Genomic DNA, 16,075 nt, shown 5'->3' with positions numbered 1-16,075 from the left:
CACATGGGAAGGACTTTGCAAGCCTTACTTGCAAGCCCAGGCAGTAGTAGTCATAGCAGTAGGAGCAGGAGTAGGAGGAGGACGAGGAGGAGGAGCCAGTATGTGTCAGAGGAAGAACTTGAACCCATCTTGCTGACTCCAAGGCCTGCTCTCTCTGTAGTTCTCAACTCTGGGAGTTCCGGGCTGTCGTATTCTATGCTACTCCAACGGCCACACTAAAATGAGTCCACACTCATCAATATGGTGAGTCCCCATGGCATGTGTTCAAGGTGTGGGAATAGGTGGTAGAAGTGATACTTCATTGGGGTCTCCACTGTTGCTGTTTCCATTCTCACCAAACTACTGCCAAGGCCATCACCAAGGAGAAGCAGCCAGCACTACCACGTGGCTACTGTGGCTGGCCCCTGTGGAAGCCCCGTCTTCCTCCCTGCCCGCCTTCCTTTGACCTCTCTTATTCTTCTTTCTCAGGAGTCCCACTCAATGCCCCACATAGCAGACAAGGGCTCCAGAAGCATGTAGGTTGGGTAGCTCTGTAAGGGACCAGAGAGACCATTTGGCCTTCATGACACCTGAAGCATAAAGGCTCAGTGGAGAGCCAGTTGGAACCAGAGGTTTAGTAGAGTTCCCACTGGGCTCTGGGACCTCCTATGGGACTTTCCCGACCTACTATGGTCAGTTGCCATGGGGATATTGTAGTGGGGGGGGGAATGTTTGACTTGGTATCCCTTTTAAACTTAGAAACTGTATTCCTTTAATCTCTTTCTTCATTAAATTGTTTTTATTGAATTTTTTGGTCCATGGGTGCCTTATCGTATTTTAACCCTTGAGCCTGAATTGCTGGGCTGGCACCGAATAGAGTGGATAGATCCAATTTATTCTAAGAATGTGACAATGGTGTGGTCTGTGTGTAGACTTGGCGAGTATCCCAAATAACTCTTGAGGGCTAAAGGGTCATTAGCAGCCTTCACTAGCTTGTGTCTTGCCTTCTTTAAACCCCCAGGAGACGGTCATTTATAATTATTTAACCCACGAAGGAGCATAATGTATAATTTGCTCACTGTGTGGTGTATTCAAGTAACCACCCCAGTGATCCTGTCAAGACTCCATGTGAAAAAGGATCCCCACTGCTTCCCTGCTTCTGCCGCCTTTCTGGAGCACATTCAGAAAGGGTCCCATTCAAAGGTCTGGACAAATCTGTCAATTAGTCAATGTTATGATATGGCTTATGTTCTTACTGTCTATTAGATTGTAAGCTGCTCGAGGGCAGGGAATGTTTTTTGCCTTTGTATCCCCAGTGCTTAGCACAGGGCCTGGCACATACTAGGTGCTTAATAAATGCTTATTGACTATCTCCTTTCAGAGTGGCCAAGCCTCTACCCTCCATTTCTTGCCTCCCCTCCTGACAGGAACTAAGGTCTCCCTTGGAGAAGGGTGGAGGGACTTCCAGCCTAATCTTTTAGGTAGAGATGTCTATTCTACCCCACTTTGAGCCACATAACTATAGTCTCATTCTATATGTGGGGGGATAGCCCTCACCACACGTGAGCCCCTCGCCACATGGAGGCGCAGGGCATCAATCTCCACCAATAAGGAGAGAGTACTTACAGTGGGTTTTGGGACTACAGTTACCCAAAGCTAGCAGAGTTAGCTGATGCAGTGAGGTACCAAGTCCAGATCCAAAAGAATCTTATCAGGGTAGGACAGAAATGTCAAACTAGTGTCACTGAAACCAGATGAAAATGTAATTGGAAATTGTTTAACAAAATAAATACAAATACAGTGCAACATAGATAAAGTTAATTTGTCTTTTTCAATATAAACAAGCAAGGATCTGTTTCCATTTGAATTTGACACTCCTGGGCTAGAGTGAAACTAGGTGAAATTGTACAGGGATGACTGTGAAGTGTTTTATTTGAATACAGAAATAAATATAGAAATAAGTATAAAAAGAAAGTATTAGATAGGCGACGCTTAGATAGACAGCAGTTGTTCTGGAAAACATGTGGGGGCTTTAGGGATTGCAAGCTTAGGAGTTAGCAGTGCCATGTGCTAGCCTAAAAAAAAAAGCTTATGCTATTCGGTGCTGCATTAGGAGGGACATAGCTTCTGGAATAGGAAGATCTTCAAGCAGAGTCTGCATGGTCACTTGTCAGGTGTGTTATGGAGTGGGGTGGATTTCTTTTCAAATATGGGTTGGACTAGTTGACCACTGAGTTCCCTTCTACCCCTCAAATTCTATGACTCTATGGATGCTTCTGTCTTCTCTGGGTCAGTGCTCACTCCTTGCTGAGACACTACAGGACGCAAAGAAAATGACATCATCTAGGTATGCTAATATCTCCATGAAGTTTGTGTCCCCACTTGCTTTTCCTATCATCTGTTGGAAACTAGCAGGTATTTCGTGCTTCCAAGATGGCTTCGGGCATACACATATTGATAAAATCCAGCTGAGCAGACAGATGAAAGCTGCTCTCTCTCCCCTGCCACAGATATCTGGTAGTATCCACTGGGTAACCCAACACCGAGGACCCCTGGTTGCCTAGCAAATAATACAGGGCATCTTGAACTCTTGGCATGGTTCACCTTGGTTATTTTGTTCCAAGTACAACAGTCTATACATATTCAAGTTTTCCCATGCTTCTGCACCATCACTATAGTCCAATGTGTGTAAACTGTTGGACTGAGAGGACACTACTGACCATCCTTCCATTCAGATGGTTTTTGAGGCCTGTCATCACAGATAGAGGTGTTTTTCTAGCATGCTCTCAGAAAGGTCAGGAGTCTGGTAGGTTTTGAGAGCGGAGGTTCTTTGGGAATATCCCACTCTTCATAATAAGAACACCTCTATCCTCTTGCTAATCTTCTCCCTCAACCAATCCTTCCATTCTTCAGCCACTGATGAGTCATCAACATAAAGCTTTTCAGGATGTTCTTCCAAGTTGGAAGAGCCAGTACATGAGACAGCTTGCTTCTGTCTTCTCATAATCTTTGGCAAGGCTGAATGTATGGTCTGAATATTTGAGGATCAAGTCCCAGCTTCTTACTCACAGTATCCTGCTAATCTCCACCAATAAGGTGGATGTTGGATAAGATGGAGATGGTTCCAGTCAATATTAATGCCCCAGAGATAATTGCTGATCCCAGATACACTAGAGCTATGGTGTCTACCCTTCTATTGACAACAATTTCCTCAGGAAATTTCAAGCTTACCCTGTTTGTATCTCAGATATGAATGGCCCTTGTCACTTATTATGTTGAATCCTACCTCTTTCATAAACTAGAAAGGTCCTTTCTCAAATTTCTCTCATAGGATAATAAGAATACAATGGTCATTTGGGATCTGCTGTTCAACATAGTGTAGTCCACATTTTCAATCTTTACCATCACTTGTGCACAAGGTCTTAAGAGTACACATGGGATGGACCCATAAACATGTGAAGATGAGTCCTAGTTTCCTGTTTTTAGAATCCAGGGTGACCTCCTCCACCCTGGCAACATTTATTCCTTGGTAGCTCTTTGGAATGACTCTTCTAACATACAAAATCTCCAAGTACACCAATCACTCCTATATCTATGCAGACCACAATCATAGCATAAATTAGTTCTTCTATCTGGGTTGTATTCAGCTTATGCATACTTGCATCAGACTGTCATGAACTTTGTCCTTCCAGGTGGAATAATTTTGTTCCCAGTTCCATTTCTCAACATATTTTCCACAGGGTCCTGCCTCTGAGTTTATATGTTTATATGCCAATGAAATCATATGGCCAGAAGAGATCTTATACTTTACTCCTAAGAATAAAAAGGAACAAGATGTTCCAGGGTTAGCGGAAGTGAAATTTTCCTCATTTTGGCCACTGATGGGCACTAATGGAGGTGAAGAGACAGAAATCATCTCCTCCCTGCCTCTCCTCAGAGATTTCCACAAAATGTTCCTGAACCCTGACTCTCCCTAACTGGACTCTGTTGATAGAGCTGAGCCATTTAAAGTCCTACTGATTCAATGAGGCTGTTTCAATTCTGTCAGAGAAAAAGGTTTGCACATCTCAAAGAGATCAGGGTGTAGATGCATCTTTACAGTTAATTTTTCACCTTGTAATTACATTTTTGTATTTCTTGGCTAGGAGACTGGTTAAAAAGTGTGTTTCTAAAACCAAGATTCATCATTATATGCAATGGAGAAGTGCTGGAAGGTTTCCTAATAAATACAAGAGTAAAGCAAGGCTAACCTCTTTTCTCACTATTATCTGAGGTCATATTCATTATTCCAAGCACTGTACTTTATGCTAAAAAGTGACTCTTTTATTTTTATAGGGTTTGGGGTGGGGAGGGACAAAGGTTTAACAATGGAATTGCTGTATCAAAAAGTATGATAAATTTGTGACTCATCGCATCTTGCCATTTTGGGGGAATAGGGAAGGCAGGATCTAGGATAGCCAAGGCTGGGTAATCTCTCCTCTATCACCCGAGGGGTTTTGGGCTTCAATTATATCTATCTGATGCCCCATAAAATCTCTAGGCTAGGGATACAATAGGTTCAGAACAAAAGATGCATGTTTGATCTCAAGAGGGGGAAGGTATCCCCAAACTTATACCTGCCAGCTTGGTGCCTTCTCACCAAATGCTGGTTGCACAAAAGTCCATCACAAATAGCCCTGTATGCAGTAAACTCATCTATCCAAGCCAAACGGCAAATAGAATTTGTAGAAGTTATGCAGATTAAAATATAACAACAGATATACAAAAGTAAATGAGTTCTTCGTACCTGGAACTGAGATAATAATTCAGATCACTCAGGAGAGAGGGGACAGTCTCAACCAGAGGATGTTGTTTCTTAGCATTCTCTAGAATTTCAAACAAGTCCAGGGACATGATGGGGCCAGCTTCTGACGACTATCCACTGTTCTAAATCTATTTTTTTCTCCACTGTCTCTCAGAACATCCCCTCTCCATGTGTGGCTCCAAAATCTGCCTCAAAACAATTCAGTAAGTTTCTTATGTATGCATGCAACATTATACTTAGCATCTTCTCTGCCAAATAGGAGTCATGCCTTCCTCTGTATATGCAGCTTGCCCCACAGGGCTATCCCTACCCCAGCTGACCTGAGTGGGAGCTGAGCTACAGTAGTAATATAAAGCTGGAGATTTGTATAGATTCCGCTCAATCCCCAAGATGGAGCTTGGTCTGAATAACATTGGAGCTCATATTCTGGCACATAGGTTGCAGTCTTTATCAAATAAGTCATTGGTTTAAGACTAAAAAGCTAATTTTTGTTTGTCTTTTCAAAGAGCAGATCTTTGGTTTGTTGTTTTTTTTTCTAAATTTTCAAGATACTTGTTTTGGGAGTATTGATTTTTTGGTTTTCTAGGATGTATTTTTTTAAATGGCATACTCAAATTTATTAGCTTTTTCTTTCTTTTTTTTTTAACGTAAATATTCAGGGATATACCTTTTCCTTTTAGGACTCCTTTAATGTCTGACAAATTTTGTCATGTTGTCTCATTGTGACTCGCTTTAATTTGAAATATTTTAAAAAATTGATATTTGACCCACTCATTGAGATATTATTTTAGTTTCCATTTAGGTCTTTTTCTCTTTTTTTCATATTTCTTTTATTGATTATAACTTAGTTACATTATGATCTGTGAAGAATGCGTTTAGGATTTCTGCATTTGCATATTTATTCATAAGTTTTTTGTTCCCCTTGCACAAAACCAATTTCTGCACAGATTCAATGGGAATCTAATAAATACACATATATTCTTTAAGATTTTGAATCGTTGAATTGCCAAAAGTCTATAAAATTCACTTTTTCCAATGTTGTTCAAGTCTGAAGTATCTTTCTTGTTTATCTTCCTTTCAGATTTATTGTGCTCAGATGGAAGAACATTTGGGTCAGCTAAAAATCAGTGATTTACTAGCTCGGTCTTTGTTCATTTCCTGTTAGCTTTGCCGGTAAGAACTTGGTTGCTCTGCTATGCAATTTATATGTTTAACGTTGATACTATTTCATTAACTGTGATACAGTTTCCATGTTTATTTCTCTTCTTGGCATCTACATTTGCTATTACCTTACTTGAAGTCATGATTAAAACTTCTGTTTTTAAGATTCAGATGACATATAATAGAATTTATGTGAGCCCTTAATTTTGAATCTGCATTAATCCCTATGGTTTACATACCTTTGTCAGCAGCAACAAATTGTAGCTTTGTTGTTGTTTTTTTCCTAAACTATCCTGTGGTGAAGAGTGGACTTTTAAGAGCTAAGAGTGGTGTGTTGAGTTGATATAATTAACTCCATTGTGTTTTATATTCACCATCTTGCTGTGTATTGCCTCAGCCCATAATAGCAGGATCAGTTTACAACAAACTGACTTCCTTCTGTCTCTCCTTTCAGCCTCTTTTAGCTGGGTGACCCAGTGGATAGAGTGTCAGCCTTGGAGTCAAGAAGATTCATCTTCCTGGGTTCAAATCTGTTCTCAAACACTAGCTTTGTGACAATGGGCAAGTCATTTAACCCTGTTTGCCTCAGTTTCCTCATCTGTATAAGTTAGAAAAGGAAATGTTAAGCTGCTCCAGTATCTTTGCCAAGAAAATGTGGTCACAAAGAGTCTAACATGTCTGAACGACAGCAACAAATTGCAAAGGAAAACTTTGATAGCCTTAGGAAGTCTGCCTCCTTTTTTTATCTAGTTTCAGAAAGGATGTTTGGTTCCCTTTGATCTATGCTATGCTATTGAACTATGTACAAGGATATACATTCCTGACTGCTTTTGCAATCAGTGATAAGCATTCTCTTTTGTTGTAACAAGCAGGTCTTTCCGCCCTAGTGACAAAAACAAGCAGCCTCTTTGCTTGACTAGATCAGTAGAATGGTATAGATATTACTAGCTGAACTATGAGACACATGTGTCCATCACTTTCTGGTCCAATGTGTCTTGCTCTGAGTGAATTAACTTCAGTTTTCCTGTTTCTCTCTTCTACTAATTTATTGACTGGGGCTAGCCAATGAAAAGAAAGCTCATGCAACACTATAATTTCTTTTATTTTTATTTGTAAATTCAGTTCTTTCACATTCAAGGCTATATTTAAGTTTATTTCCCTCCATTAGCTCCTATCATATTACTTTTTTTTCTTTTTATTAGCACAAAATACATGGTGCCTGTTTAGTAAGGTTTAGCCCATCCTTACTCTCCAATTTAACACAGTTCTCCACCTTCACCCCCAACCCTTATTCATGCCAAACACAGAAAAATACATCCAATCTTAATCACCCTTTCCTCCACTTTCTGTGGAGCATCAAAGATAGATCCTAAGATCCTATTTTTTCTAGTGTGTGTTTTATCATGAGCTATAAAATCATTAATAAACATAAACATTTATATACAAAGAAGGCCAAGTAATCAGTCAACAAACATTTGAGTGGCTACTATGTGCCAGGCACTGTGCTAAGTGTAGGGATACAAAGAGAGGCAAAAAATAAAAAATCAGTTTTTGCCTTTAAGTAGCTCATAGTCTAATGGGGGAGACCACATGCAGACAACTACATAAAAAACAATCTACATACGGGATAAATTGTAAATAATAGACAGAGAAAAGGCATTAGGATTAAGAAGGATTGAGAAAGGCTTCCTATGTAAACTGAGAAGCCAGGAGGTGGAGGTGTGGAAAGAGAGCATTCCAGACATGGGGGACAGCCAATAAAAATACTCAGAACATGGTGGCATTTCTCGTTTCAGGAGTAGCAAAGCCTGTGTCACTGGATCTCAGGGTGTGTGTGTGGGGTAGGGACAGGTGTCACATGTATAAAGTCCAGAAAGTTAGAGGTGCCAGGTTATGAAGGGCTTTGAATGCCAAACAGGGATTTACGTTTGATCCTAGAGACGATCTTTCTTAGGACATGCTCTTTCTTAGGAGGGCCTTGCCCACTCTAGTGCAGGCCTTTATCATCACTCATTGGAGCTATTGCAATAGACACTTAATTGGTCATAGTAGCCAAACTGTTATCTCTAAAGGAGCTCTGACCTGTGTACTCTAGAATCTTCACTGACTCCATATTGCCTCTGGGATAAAATTCAACCTCTTCAATTTGTCATTTAAAACCCTTTTCAAACTGACTCCAGTTTACCTTTCCAGATTTATTTGACAACATTTCCTCATGTATTTCAGCCAAATTGGCCTACTCAACTCACTATACCTAATTTCTCCAATTGTTGATACACCTCCCAAAGTTACTTTGTGGGAGTTTCCTAACAGCATTTCACCTCAGTCAGATGCAAAGGGATCCCCAGGATTGTTCACAGAAAGATATAGATCAGTAAGATGCAGGGAGGCAGAAAACACTTTATGCAGGTATACAGTTCCCAAGATTCCATATTTCACCTTCTTCTGTCCTTGGGAAAAGACATTTTTCAGTTCACCATTAGATTCTGGTGATGGGAGCCGAGAGACACTGACAGGCAGATCAAGGCACACTCTCTCCCCCTACCCCCTCTGTGTCTCTATCTCTGTCTCTGTCTGTCTGTCTGTCTGTCTTTGCCTCTGTCTGTCATGTAGCTGAGCAGGCATTCTGCATAACATGCCCCTTCCTACTTTTCTAGCCTTCTTAGACTTCTCTCTCTTCCACATACCCTATGATCCAGCTGTACTGCTTTACTTCTAGTGCCTTGAAAACAGTATTCCATATCTGTCCCCTGGGCCTTTTCACTGACTGTCCCCCGGGCCTGAAGCCTCTGCCCTCCACCTCTTTAGATTTCTTGGCTTCCTTCAAGGCAATTCAAAGCTCACCTTCTGCAGGAGGTGTTTACTGAGTCCCCCAGCAGTTAATGTCCTTCCTTTTCAAAATACCTTCATCTATTCTCTGGATATCTCATATGTAACTAGTTATTTACATGTTATTTCCATCATTAGAATGTGAATTTCTTGAGGGTTGGGTCTATTTTTTTGCCTTTTTTCTCCCAGTACCAGCACAGTGCTGGGAACATAGTAAGCTCTTAATAAATGCTTGTTGTTTGACTCTCTGTTGCATTTGAGAAGCTCATGTGGTATATAATAGGAAGCTGGAAATGGGAGACTTAGGCTCAGGGGAGAGATGAAGACTGCATTTGGAAGTTATCTGAACAGTCAGGATGACAAATGAGATCAGCAAGGAAGAAAGTAGAGAAAGAGTTGTAACGGGGGTGATCAAGAACCCCTCCCTTGATGTGCTCTGGCTAGGACACACCCCATGGAGCCTGTGTGGAGCTGAGCTGAGCTGCCCTGGCAATTACTGGTCATGTGTGCACTGGCTCAGTGCTGAAGGACTTGGAGCTTTGGAATGCTCTGGGCTCTGGGATGATGGAGCAAGCAATCCTTTGGATCCTATGACAGCAACAGGAGGAAGAAGATGCATCAAAAGAGTATTGTCCACTGAGCCAGGAAGAGCAGGCCCCTCAGTAGACTTTAAAGGGACAGACAACTTTCACCCTCACACTCTCTCTTTCTGTTTGCCAAACACGTGGTAACTGTGAAGCTTACAACTGGGTTTCCCATAAGGGGTTGGGTACACTCTTCCCTTCCCCTGGAATCTATGGTGGTTGCTTGTATGTGGCAGTGAGTACACATGCTTGTCTAGGTGAGCCTGAGTCAGGATCTCAAGGTTCAGACTTACCTTTCTGCTTTGTTATTGTTGGTTTTTTTTTTTTAACATTTTTTTCCATAAGTATAGATGACTGAACAGTGATCCTTAGATGGATGTTTCTAGTCTTGGAGGTAGCCTCCTGAGTTCAAGTGGTCAGGAGCTCCTGAGTCCATCAAACAGAGCTGTCAGCTGGAGAAGCTTTACCCAATTACACTCTTTCTACAAAAGAAAACCATTCACAGGAAGATAAGCCCAAGCCCTGGCCTGACCTGACAGAAGACATGGACCTTGGGAGGGCTTTTTTTTTTTTAAAGACAATGGAGATCTGAGTTTGTTGGCCATGGGGTAGGTACTAATCTATGAAGAGAGAACAGGAATGATAAATGGAGCAAACTCTTAAAGAGAGCTGATGAGAGGGCATCCAGGTCAAAAGTGGAGGCTTTAACTTTGGCAAGAAGGATGATCTCATCCTCAGAGACTAAAGTCAAGAACAGGAGGATAGGTAGAGATATAGAGGTCAAGGTGTTGAAGAGCAGAGATAAGAGAAGTCAGCAGGATTGGTTTCAATTTTCTCAGTAAAATAGTACATCTGCTGGGATGAGGCATGAAGGTAGAGGTAGGGGCTTGAAGGAAAAGGGGGCTTTGGAAGGGCAACTATAAAAATGTGATAGAAGAACAGAATAATGGAAGAATTGATTTTTGAACAGGAAAGGACCCAGTCCATTATATAAAGTCCCAGTATATAAAATGAATGTGTGGTGAGCCACCATAGTCTATAGGATTTTATGTCTTCTCTAGCAGCGTTTAGTAGCTCAAGATGACCGCCAGTGTTCCCTGCTGATTGGGTTAATTATAAAGACACAACTGGGAACAAAAGGAGTGGGGCTAATGCCTGGGAGAACAGGGTAGTGATAACCATTTAATATCAATTTAATAACCTCAATAAGGGCCAGAGCCTGAACTGATCAACCAGAAAAAGAGCCTGGACCTAACAGCTTCCTTGTTCTCTGAGTTTACTCAGAGAATACCTCTTCCTATGTCAACAAGGCCAGATGGGGCTGACTTAAGAGCATTCTTTCCTCTGTCTATGGCCATTAAGGAAGAGATCCTTAACCTGAGATGCTATCTTGAATAATATGACATTTTCTTATCTTAATATTTTATGGACATATGCTATATTATGGCAAGTTAGTGATAAATTAAACACAGAGATCCTGGGTTGTAATTTCAATTGACACTTTCTCAACTCTCTTATCTTATTGTATTTACAACTGATTCAATTAAGAAAATTCCTTTTCTCATACTATGTTTAATCATATATGGAAATCATAAATTTGAGTGACACAGACATGCTGAGTTGGGACTGTTCTAAAATATATTTAAGCCTTCTCATTCTTTTGTTCAGACAGTCAGAACTTATGGTCTGACTCCTTGTACATACAAGTTCTCTAGCTTCACTACCTTTAAGAGAATAAACAACATGAATTTGCATATCACCTAGCTTGTTTGCCTCCCTTAACCAAACTTTAAGGTCTTTGCTGAGGCCTTGAGCACTGGATTTGAATTCAGAAGACCTGGGCTCAAACCCTATTGAAAGTTATGCAGACTCGATGACCCAGTGTTCGTCAGGCATGTCAATCAGTGTTGGGGGAGGTGTCACTCAGTCTGCAGCTTTGTATTACCTGTTATTGGTCATGTAGGAAGTCACCCCTTACCTGTTTGTTTCTGGCAAAATGTAATGTACTTGCTAAACTGGGGAGGAACTGAGATGCAAGGGCCCATCCCCCTTTTATTGACACGGACCTACCTAAAGAGTCTTTATCTCATTATTAAAGTTACAAATAAAAGCTGGCTCCATCTTGAAGCCATTGCTGATCCCTAGTGAACATTAACATGTTGCTTGTGTTGTTGTCTAGTTGTGTCCAACTCTGTGACCCCATTTGGGGTTTTCTTGGCAAAGATATTGGATTGGTTTTGCCATTTCCTTCTCCAGCTTATTTTACAGATAAGGAAACTGAGGCAAAGAGGGTTAAGTGACTTGCTCAGGGTTACACAGCTAGTAAGTCTCTGAGGCAAGATTTAAACTCAGGAAGATGAGTCTTCTTGACTCCAAACCTGAGCTCCATCCCATGCGCCAACATGTTGCTACCTTGATCTATTTAATAAACTCCTTTTAATTCTCTTTGTCCCAAGTTTTGCCTCATTAATCAGGACAAATAATTTTCCTTTTAACACTACTTTCTTTCCATGTGACCCTGAGCAAGACACTCTCCCAATTCCACTCTTTGGGCTTCACTTCCTTTTCCTCATCGCCTTCTTACCCTGGAGAAACCTCCACTGTCCTGAAAAGCCACTGCCATGGCTCTTTTCACTCCCAAGTCAACTTGCAGGATTTCACCTCCTTATCATCCACCAAACTCCAAGGGAAAGTACCCTTCCCTTCCACTTGTTCAGCTACCCTTTATGTGTTGTCTTCCTGCATTAGAATATAAGCTCCTTGGGAGCAGAAATTGTCTTTCTTACTTGTATTTGTACAGTGCATAGTACATAGTAAGCACTGAATAAACTCTCTCTGTGTGTCTCTTTCATTTATTTATGTCAAGTCAAGTCAAGAAGCATTTGTTAAGTGATTAGACTATGTACCAGGATACAAATACAAGTGGAAAGATAGTGCCTGCCTTCAAGGATCTTACATTCTGATGGTAGAAGACAATATCTAAAAAGAAACTGAAGGGGGGGCAGCATGGAACAGTGCAGGCAGAAAGGAAAGGAATGAAGAAGTGGTTTGACTGGAGATTCTCCTTAAAATAAAGGTTTGGTGAAGAACCAACCAACCAATTAGAGGGCAAGATTTCAGGGGTGGTGAGTACTTGGATGTTTGAAATCCAGGGGTCAAGTGAGCTTCTAGGGTGAAGAGAATTCTGTGGCATGGTAGAGAAAGTTTAAAGAACCAGGAATAAAGCCTGGAGAGGAATTCATCTATCTGTAACCTCTGTCCCAAAGCCCATTGGTATGGGACACCCTGCTTATTGGTGATGAAGGCTTTACCCTGTGGGAGGGGCCACCTGGAGGTGGTGAGAGGCATATGAGAGCCTTAGTTCCCTTCAGGACTCCTCAAGTGACAGTCCCCTTAGGGACTCTTCAAGTGCCAGCCCTCTTCAAGTATTGAATTGCTTCTGGTGCTTCTGGTTTCCAGCTTTGAGGGGGAAGATGGAAAAGGCCAAGCCCATGTAGGTGGCTGAAAAAAAAGACTGGGAAGACATGAGAAAAGCCAGAAGTTTCCATTATGTCCCTATCCCCAGCTTGCTACACTAGAGACTTTGAAGAGTTTCCCTTTGTTGAGGTCAAGGAACCATATGTTGAGGTTTAGGGGTGCTCAAGACCCCAAAATACCAACACCCCGGGTCTTGCTCAAATAAATTCAACTCAAGCCTTCTTTCAGCCAAAGAGAAAAAACAGTTTATTAAAGATTTGCCATATTGGGTAAAGTCTTAAGAAATCTCACCATTTGTGATGCTTATCTGACAAGTGGGCCAGATTCAATCTAAGCTAGATTGAATCTGAGCACCTTCATGGAGGCAAGATGAGACATATATAGAAAGATCTAGTGGGGGTATGTAGGGTGGTCCTGGGGTGATGGGAGGAGGGGTTTAGGGAGGGTCTTGAGGAGGAGCCTAAGGAGGATCTTGATGGGACTGGAGTGAGGTCAGATTCCAGGAACCAAGAGAATGGGATTAAGGGTGGGAGGTACCTGGAGATGACAGACAGTAGGGGGCTAGGGAAACAGACTTGGGTATAGATATTTTGATAGGATCAAGAGTGGGAAATGGCCAGAAGGCAATCCAGAGGTAACCAGACAATGGAAGGTGTAATGGCAACAAGGCTGGCATACCCAGGATGGCTGCTAGCACAGGTTCTTAGATTGGCTTTACTAAAGAAAGCAACTTAAAAGGGGTCAAAGATCTTTAATTACATAGAAAAAATACAAAGAGAAATAAAGACCAACAGACAGGGCTCTACTGCCTGAATCAAAGCTTTACATCCACCACTGCATGGAGAGAGCCTTTACCTCTCAGGAGTTGGGGAACTCTGAACATATAGCTACTCAGAGACTCGACCAGGGAATCACAACATCTTTCTCCTAAGCACTCCCCCCAAAGCAAAAGCTCACCTCTCAGAGTGCTCAGCATCTAATTAGAAATTAACAAAAGGTGTGTAAGCAAGCTTCCCTCAATGGGCTCCACATAAGGCCTATTGATGGGTGGGGGAAGAGCTTATTCCCTATTGACCTTACAGAAGGCTACCCTAGGCTATTTGGGCATGAAAAGCCAGATGAAGTGAGAAGATTCAGGGTGGGGTTCCCATAGTCTAAACCCTATCTACGACACTATCTCTTGCTTGAGCTGAGTTATTTCCTTTCCAGTGGGAGAGCTCTTTCACTTTGTATTTTCTGGTATATATTCCCCTGTACATACCTTCTCTGATTTCTATTATGGTTTGGATAAATGTATTTGTTTGTTATTTGCTATATGTGTTCATTGTTGAATTGGTATTTGGTAGTAAAGGGTTAAGCCTTGGGTACAGAGCTTGGGGTCCTCCCTCCACGACAAAATGATCAGGCGTTTGAATCAGATCATATTCCCTAGACTAATAATGTTGAAGGGAGAAGACAGATACACTTCTAGCCTGAAACCCCTCTCTCTTTAAGGAGAACAGAGGAGTCTCCTTCCCAACCTCCTGTTCCCTGCGCGCCCCACCCCTCCCCTGGAGCGAGGTGAGGAAGACACTAGAGAGGGTCTATTCTCCCTCCCTTGGAGTCACATAAAGACAGCTTTTTCTATACTTGTAGTCCTTTCCTAACACATGTGGGGCCCCCTCTCCTTCACTATCTATCTATCTGGGATGTATGGGGTCTTTAGGAGGACTAGCACCTCTAGTATGATGGCTTGCTGATCCCTTTTCAGGGCTGCTCACCCACCTCTCACCTGTGGCTCCAAGAAGCCGTAGCATCCACAGTGGACACACCCTGGTAAACCATCTCAGCAGACAGGCTAAACCAACAGACCTCGAACCTGTCAGTGAGTTAGGGGGATGGCTACCCCAAGCATACGAAGACTTCCCCTGATAGAATAGGGGGATGAGAACAATTTGTTCTAACAGCCCTGAAGGCAGCTGAAGCAGAAACTGTGGAGCACTTAGAGCTTGGTCAGACATAGAAGACACCAAGAACATCCACTGCATCCCGGGCCATTTAACAGTCGCCTTGACTTTTGTCCCAGTGATGGCTGAGGACTTTGAGCACTTCTGCCTCGCTTAAATCCAAATCATCTGCCAGCCAAGACATCACTTGTGATGTCATTGGTCCTCTTCAAAAGGACAAGCAACATTCGTCCATCCATCCATCCGTCTCTCTTTAGATCTCTATCACTCTCCTTCTTTCTCTCCATCCTACCTATCCATCATATGTAATCTCTGGGAGCCTCAGATGACTTGTCTGGAAAGAGGCTGGACGTGATGACCTCTATACTTTCTCCAGCTCTAAACCTATGATCTGTGATGTATAGGAGCTTCAGAAGAAATGAACCAATTCAAACGAATTCAGCAAGATTTCACCTGGCCTCCGTGACTCACGAGGGCCGGGCCCTGCGAAGCAGAGGGAGAGACGGAAGGAGAGGAGCTTGTGACCAGAGAGGGAGGGTATGAGGTCGGTCATGGAGGTGGCATAATTTGGGGTAAGAATGAGGTCTCCGGTGCCACCCACCTCCCAGGTGGAGGATGCACAGGGGTCTTTGGAGTGGCTGAGGCCGAGCAGCTGGGTGTAGGGAGGTGAAAGGGGCCAACTGCAATAGTTTCGGGGTATGAGGGCTTGGGTTGGGCTAGAGAGGGAGACTGAGGCAGGGACCGAGCTCCCGGAGCCTGGATGGGTGGATGAATGAATGGAAGGGGTGAAGGGGTGAGGACGCGAGCCAAGGTCCCCGCCTGGAGACCGGCGGCATCCACTTCCACACTTCCTCGTTCTAGACCTAGGACCAGCCATGCGCGGGGAAACTGATGGCCGGGTCGGAGACTGCGCGGAGGAGGGGCCGCGAGCGAGCTTAGAAGGCTGCAGGCGCTGGGGCGCGCGGAGCCGGAGCGGCAGCGGGAGCAGCGGACCTTACAACTGGGCGTCCGAAGGGCGCAGGCGCAGCTCCTCTTAGAACGAGGACCAGGGTGGGGCTGAACGGAAGTCGAGGGGCTGCCCACGCTTTCTCTGCTCGGCTTCCGGGCCTTTTCCTAACTTACGGGGAAGGTGTTGGATGTGACACCGCAAGCTCAGCTTGGAGGGGTTTGAGTGAGCGAGCTGGATGTGTGACACAACCGGGCTCGGGGAACGGATGTGAAGGGGCCGCCTCGGCTGGGCGCGGACCCGGGACACGTTTGGGTGTAACACCGTCTGCACGCGGCTGCGAAGACGG

This window comes from Trichosurus vulpecula, chromosome 2 (assembly GCF_011100635.1).
Source record: "Trichosurus vulpecula isolate mTriVul1 chromosome 2, mTriVul1.pri, whole genome shotgun sequence".
In the NCBI taxonomy this organism is placed as follows: domain Eukaryota; kingdom Metazoa; phylum Chordata; class Mammalia; order Diprotodontia; family Phalangeridae; genus Trichosurus; species Trichosurus vulpecula.
The sequence above is the reverse complement of the archived record's forward strand: the minus strand, read 5'-3'. Positions refer to the sequence as shown.